The 6,000-nt window shown below is 46.3% G+C and overlaps 1 pseudogene; it reads left to right on the top strand.

Moving 5' to 3' along the window:
• The first annotated feature begins 242 nt into the window (after nucleotides 1-242).
• LOC127205134 (NADH dehydrogenase [ubiquinone] 1 alpha subcomplex subunit 3-like) lies at nucleotides 243-497 on the top strand (annotated as a pseudogene).
• Nucleotides 498-6,000: the final 5,503 nt, after the last annotated feature.

Genomic DNA, 6,000 nt, shown 5'->3' with positions numbered 1-6,000 from the left:
GCAATGGAGGTAAGACACATGGCAGAAAGAGTGGGGGACAGGCGTTAGAGAAATCTTGAGGAAGTCCAAAGTGTCGAATAAAGCATGCTTGAAAAAGAGAAAGAAGACTCGGGGGAGGCAGAGGCAGATGGATCATTGTGAGTTCGAGGCCAGCCTGGTCTACAAAGCAAGTCCAGGACAGCCAAGGCTACACAGAGAAACCCTGTCTCGGAAAATGAAGCAAGGTTGCCTCCAACACCAAGATGGCCAGAAGAATCTTCACCTTCCTCAAGAATGCCTGGGTGAAGGAGCCAGTGCTGGTGGTGTCCTTCTCTGTCTGGGGCCTCGCTATAATTATGCTCATGATCAGCCCCTACACCAAGTATGCATAAATAATAAACCAGGCTACACCCTACAACTACCCAGTGCCTGTGTGAGATGATGGGAACATGCCTGATATCCCCAGCCACCCCCAGGACCCTCAGGGCCCAAGCTTGGGATGGCTGAAAAACCTGTGACTACTCTTGTTGATCGAAAAGGCCCCTTCCCTGCTGCCCTCCAATAAAAATGTGGGGGGAAAAAAAAAAGAAAAATGAAACAAAACCAATAAAATAAGAGAACAGAGGTTATGCTTATGTGACTCGTTCAGAAAAGTGGGCTGACTTAAGAAGCTGACCTCACAGGGTGCTGGAATTAAAGGTGTGTGCCACCACAGCTCTGTAGCTAATTCTTTTTATTAATTACATATTTATTTATGACATATACAGTGTTCTGCCTGTATGTGTGCCTGCACACCAGAAAAGGGCACCAGATCTCACTGTAGATGGTCGTGAGCCACCATGTGGTTGCTGGGAATTGAACTCAGGACCTCTGGAAGAGCAGCCAGTGCTCTTAACCTCTGAGCCATCTCTCCAGCCCTTAATTCTTTTCTTTAATTAAGCTATTTATGTACTGTACATCCTGATGGCAGCTTCCCCTCCCTCCTCTTCTCCCAGCCCCTCTCTCTCACCTCACTTTCCCACAATTCACCTCTCCTCCCCTTCTCCTCAGAAAAGGAGAGGCCTTTAGTCCCAGCACTCGGGAGGCAGAGGCAGGCGGATCACTGTGAGTTCGAGGCCAGCGTGGTCTACAAAGTGAGTCCAGGACAGTCAAGGCTACACAGAGAGACCCTGTCTCGAAAAAAAAAAAAAAAAAAAAAGAAAGAAAGAAAGAAAAAAAAAAAAAACCTTACAGAATCACAGAGACTGAACTGCCAGAGAGCATGTTAGGGACAGACCTAGGCCCTCTACAGCTGTGCAGCTTGTTCTTCATATGGGACTCCTAAACCAGAAGCAGGGGACTGTGCCTGGATTAATTCTTAGGGGAAAAGGCAATGACATGTCTCCACCTAGGGCTAGATTCTCTGCCCAGTTTGCTGTGAAGCCGGAGGTAGATTCTGTCCGTGGGAGAAGGCTTCATTCCTCACACAGAAAGTGTTTGACCATGTAACAACGTTCAGCACTTTACCCTGATGAAATGTCACAGGGAATCAAACAGAAAAAGCAGACTGTATTGTGGCTGCCTTGGTTGATGTGCGACTTGGAGATGTGCCTTCAGCTCTGTGTCTGGCCCCTTGACCTTGTAAGGAAATCCCAGGAATCCTAGGGAGCACGCCTTAAACGGTACAGTTATATCAACGGAAGGGTCCGAAATCACTGAAGGAAGGACCCTAGACTCAAACAGTATGTAAAGACCAAGAGCGTTAATTCTGCAAAAACAGCCTGCATGCGGGGTCGCCATCCATCCAAAATGGCGGTGCCCCCACTCCCACCCCAGGAGGAGATCACAGGCTCTTTTAAAGGCTTCTAGAGGAATTCTGTGTATGGCTGCGTGACTCTAACTGGGATTGCCCAGTGCCTGGAGAGGCAGGCCTGTGCTCCTGGAGGCTATGTGACTTCTTAGCAATGTCTGGCTATCTCATCAATCAGAGTATGTTAAGAAGATTTTATGCTGAGTAGAAGAAGCCATTCAAAGGCCTATAGTGTCTGGTTCCGTTTATGTGAGACAGTCTGAAAAGGACAAAGCCATACTGGGCATGGTGGCATCGTGCCTGTAATCCCAGTGCTTGGGAGATGGAGGCAGAAGGACAGCCCGTGAGTTCAAAGCCACCCTGATCTACTTAGAGAGTTCCAGGCCAACCAGGGCTACAAAAACATTTGTGGAGAGCACTTGAAATGATAGATGGGAGACCAAAAAGGAGAAGTAGAAGTAGGAGCCGGGCACTGTAAACCAGCGCACAGCAAGCCAGGAGTTATGGAACTGTATTGCCTCTCTCTCTGTGTGTGTGTCTCTGTCTCTCTCTGTGTCTCTCTTCTCTCTGTGTCTGTCTCTCTCTCCTCTTTGTCTCTTTCTTCTGTCTATGTCTCTCTTCTCTGTGTCTCCCTCTGTCTCTGTCTTTTCTCTGTGTCTGTCTCTCTCCTCTGTCTCTGTCTCCTCTCTCTCCTGTCTCTGTCTCTCTCTTTCCTGTCTCTCTCTTCTCTCTGTGTCTCTGTCTCTCTGTCTCTGTCTCTTCTCTGTCTGTCTGTCTGTCTCTCTCTCCAAGGTCTCTCTGTGTAGCCTTGGCTGTCCTGGACTCACTTTGTAGGTCATGCTGGCCTCAAACTTACAGAAATCCACCTGCCTCTGCCTCCCTGAATGCTGGGACTAAAGGTGTGCGCCATACCCGGCCTGTTTTGCATCATTATTACGGTGGTGTTTACATGTCCGTAAGTTGAACTTCACAGAACTACACTCTAAACCCAATTTTAAATGTCACATTAAAAACAATTTTTGTATTCTCTGAGTGTGTTCTCTTGTTCGTAAAATAGAGAAAAAACACTACTTCTATGTGTGGAAACCTTCAAAGGACGGAAAGAGAAATTTCAAATTACTCCCTCATGATTTATCTTTGTTTCAGATAGGGTTTTCACTGTGTACCCCTGGTTATCACAAAATCTGCTTTGTAGACAAGGCTGGCCTTGAATTCTCTGTGTCTGTCTCTGTCCTCTCTCTGTCTCTGTCTCTCCTCTCTCTGTCTCTCTCTCTCTCTTCTCTGTTTGTTTCTGTCTCTCTCTCTTCTCTGTCTCTGTCTCTCTCTTTCTCTCTCTCTCTTTGGCCTCCTACCTCTCCCTCCTGAGTACTGGGGCTAAAGATGTGTACACCACCTTGCCCAGCTAATGACTTACCGAGCCATTTTAAATTTCTCCAATTGCTAAGCTTCCAGACCACTTTGTACCAGATCCTTCTAAGCTGCCTGGCATGGATGTGTCTCAGTTTATTTTCCTGTTGCTGTGATAAAATGTTCTGAGAAGGCAAATTAAGGAAAAAGGTGACAACAGCTCACCACTCTACTATAGTTCACCACGGTGGAGGAGGCAGGCATAGCAGCCAATCACCGACATGTCTGCACCAATGCAGAATGGTGCGCTGTTGTAACCTTTCTCCCTGAAGAAACCAAGACAAAGCCAGGCATGGTGGCGCATGCCTTTCTTTAATCCTAGCACTCAGGGAGGCAGAGGCAGGTGGATCACTGTGGGTTGGAGGCCAGCCTGGTCTACTAAGTGAATCCAGGACAGCCAGGGCTACACAGAGAAACCTTGTTTCGAAAAACCAAAAAGAAAGAAAGGAAGGAAGGAAGGATCCTGAGACCTCAGTTTCTTCAAAAACACAGAACTGTTCTTGGGTTGTGCTTCCATGCCCCTCCCAGGTGTATCAGACAGGAGTGAGTTTACTTTAGATTATTCATTACATCTGACTAGTGTTAATTGTTTATACACCTCTATGGAAGAACGTGGTTTTGCCACATGCAGCTTGTCCTTGGGATCGTACACTTTACTCATGTGACTCTTCTGAAGCTCTGAATAAAGTTGGCTATTGCATAAGACGTTAGTCCGTCTCATTCTCCCAGGTCCTACTGGCGACTAGAACAGTAAACAGTCCGTAAATGGGCTGGCTGCTCTTCCGACGCCAACTAAAGTAATCAAGATAATCCTCGACAGACCTGCCCACATGTCTCCTAAGGCCCTAACTTCTGAGACGTGAGCAACACCAACCATCATGCCGCCTCACAGAAGAAAGAAAAATGGCACCAAGAGGGAAAAGGGATGCAGAATTTCAAAAAGCATCAACTTTCAAACAAAAAGGGTAAATAGCATTGTTCCATTCGTGCATGACACAAACCGATTGAACACTTAGACTCTATGATCTGTCTGAAAGGGCACTGTTAATTAGCAGCAGGATGGGACTTGAATCCTTGCCCAAGTGCTCAACTCTGAGTCAGAGCCCATCGTGATAACAATCAAGTTTCTTTTCCAAGACCACAGTAACGGAGGCGTGAGCAGCTCAAGCCAAGATTCTGCTTGACAACCGGAGAGAGGACAACAGAATAGGGTCTCCTCTGTCACATTTCATTTTAAACATTTTGTTCGTGATGTTGTCAAAGTCAAGGCCAGAACTGTGATCATTTATGTGAGCAAACATTTGGATTTTGCCAAGAAAGCAAAAACAGATTTTACTAGCAGCCCTTTGGATAGAAGACTGAGCGAGATCACCTTTGTCAAACTGCGTCCATCTGCTCCCCCTAGGTCACCTCCTTTTTCTTACTCTCTGGCTCCCAGCTGCTTGTGGCCTGAAACATGAGACGTGTCTTCTTGTTGTCGGAGTTGCTCGTGTTGGTGCTTTCTGCACTGATGATCCCAGAGAAGGTAGCTTTCATCTTGTGCGGTGCTCAGCCCATGGTAAAAATTTCAGAACTCGAATGTGCCATGCGACGCTAACTGCCTTCGCCAAGAAACAGCCTCTGCCTGCCCACCATGGATCTGGACCGTGGAACTTGGGAGGCTACAATGTATTTGGAACTCATAGTATAGCTTACATTCAGAACCCTGCCTCACATTGCGATCATGAGTATATTTACTCATTGAAAATACAGACTATGGGGCTGGAGCGATGGCTCAGAGGTTAAGAGCACTACCTGCTCTCCCAAAGGTCATGAGTTCAACTCCCAGCAACCACATGGTGGCTCACAACCATCTATAACGAGATCTGGTGCCCTCTTCTGGTATGTAGGCAGAATGCTGTATACATAATAAATAAATCTTAAAAAAAAAAAAGAAAGAAAGAAAGAAAGAAAGAAAGAAAGAAAATACAGACTATGGGGCTGGGCATGGTAGTGCACACCTTTAATCCCAGCACTCGGGAGGCAGAGGCAGGTGGATCACTGTGAGTTCAAGGCCCTGCCTGGTCTACAAAGTGAGTCCAGGTCAAGGCTACACAGAGAAACCATGTCTTGAAAAACCAAAAGAGAGAGGGGGGTGGGGGAGAAAGAGAGAGACAGACCCCTATGTGGGGACTCCTTTTCACTTTTTTCTTTTTTTCTTTTTTTAGACAAGATCTTGCTATGTGGCCCAGTCATGGCTATCCTCCTGCTCCAGCCTCCCAAATGAAAAGGTGACAGAAATTTACCATCATGCTTGGCTTTTTCAGTTAAATAAACAAATCTTAGGCTAGGTTTAGTAGCACACACCTTTAATCCTAGTACTTGGGAGACAGAGACAGGTATACTGCTGCAATCTTAAAGCCATCCAGAGCTACACAGAGAGCTCCAGGCCATGCAAGGTTAAACACCCTAATGACGTAGTCTATATTTGTACATAAAGATCTTTCATTTGGGCTGGAGGGCTCAGAGGTTAAGAGCACTGGCTGCTCTTCCAAAGGCCCTGAGTTTAATTCCCAGAAACATGGTGGCTTACAACCATCTCTACTGAGATCTGGTGCCCTCTTGTGGCCTGCAGGTGTTACACTGTATACATAAACAAATCTTTAAAAAGAATCTTTTATTTTAAGGATTCGTTTGAAGGCACTGAGGAAAGCATTTATATTGAGATTTTAGATAGAAAAATCACACTAAAATTCATCTCCTTGATGCCTGAAAGTGGGAGGGGCTGGAGACTTGGCTCACTGGCACATTCTGTGCCTTGTGTGAGCAAAACCTGGGTTTCTAGC

The sequence above is a fragment of the Acomys russatus genome, chromosome 21 (assembly GCF_903995435.1).
Source record: "Acomys russatus chromosome 21, mAcoRus1.1, whole genome shotgun sequence".
Taxonomy (NCBI): domain Eukaryota; kingdom Metazoa; phylum Chordata; class Mammalia; order Rodentia; family Muridae; genus Acomys; species Acomys russatus.
This window is presented reverse-complemented; position numbering and strand designations above follow the sequence as displayed.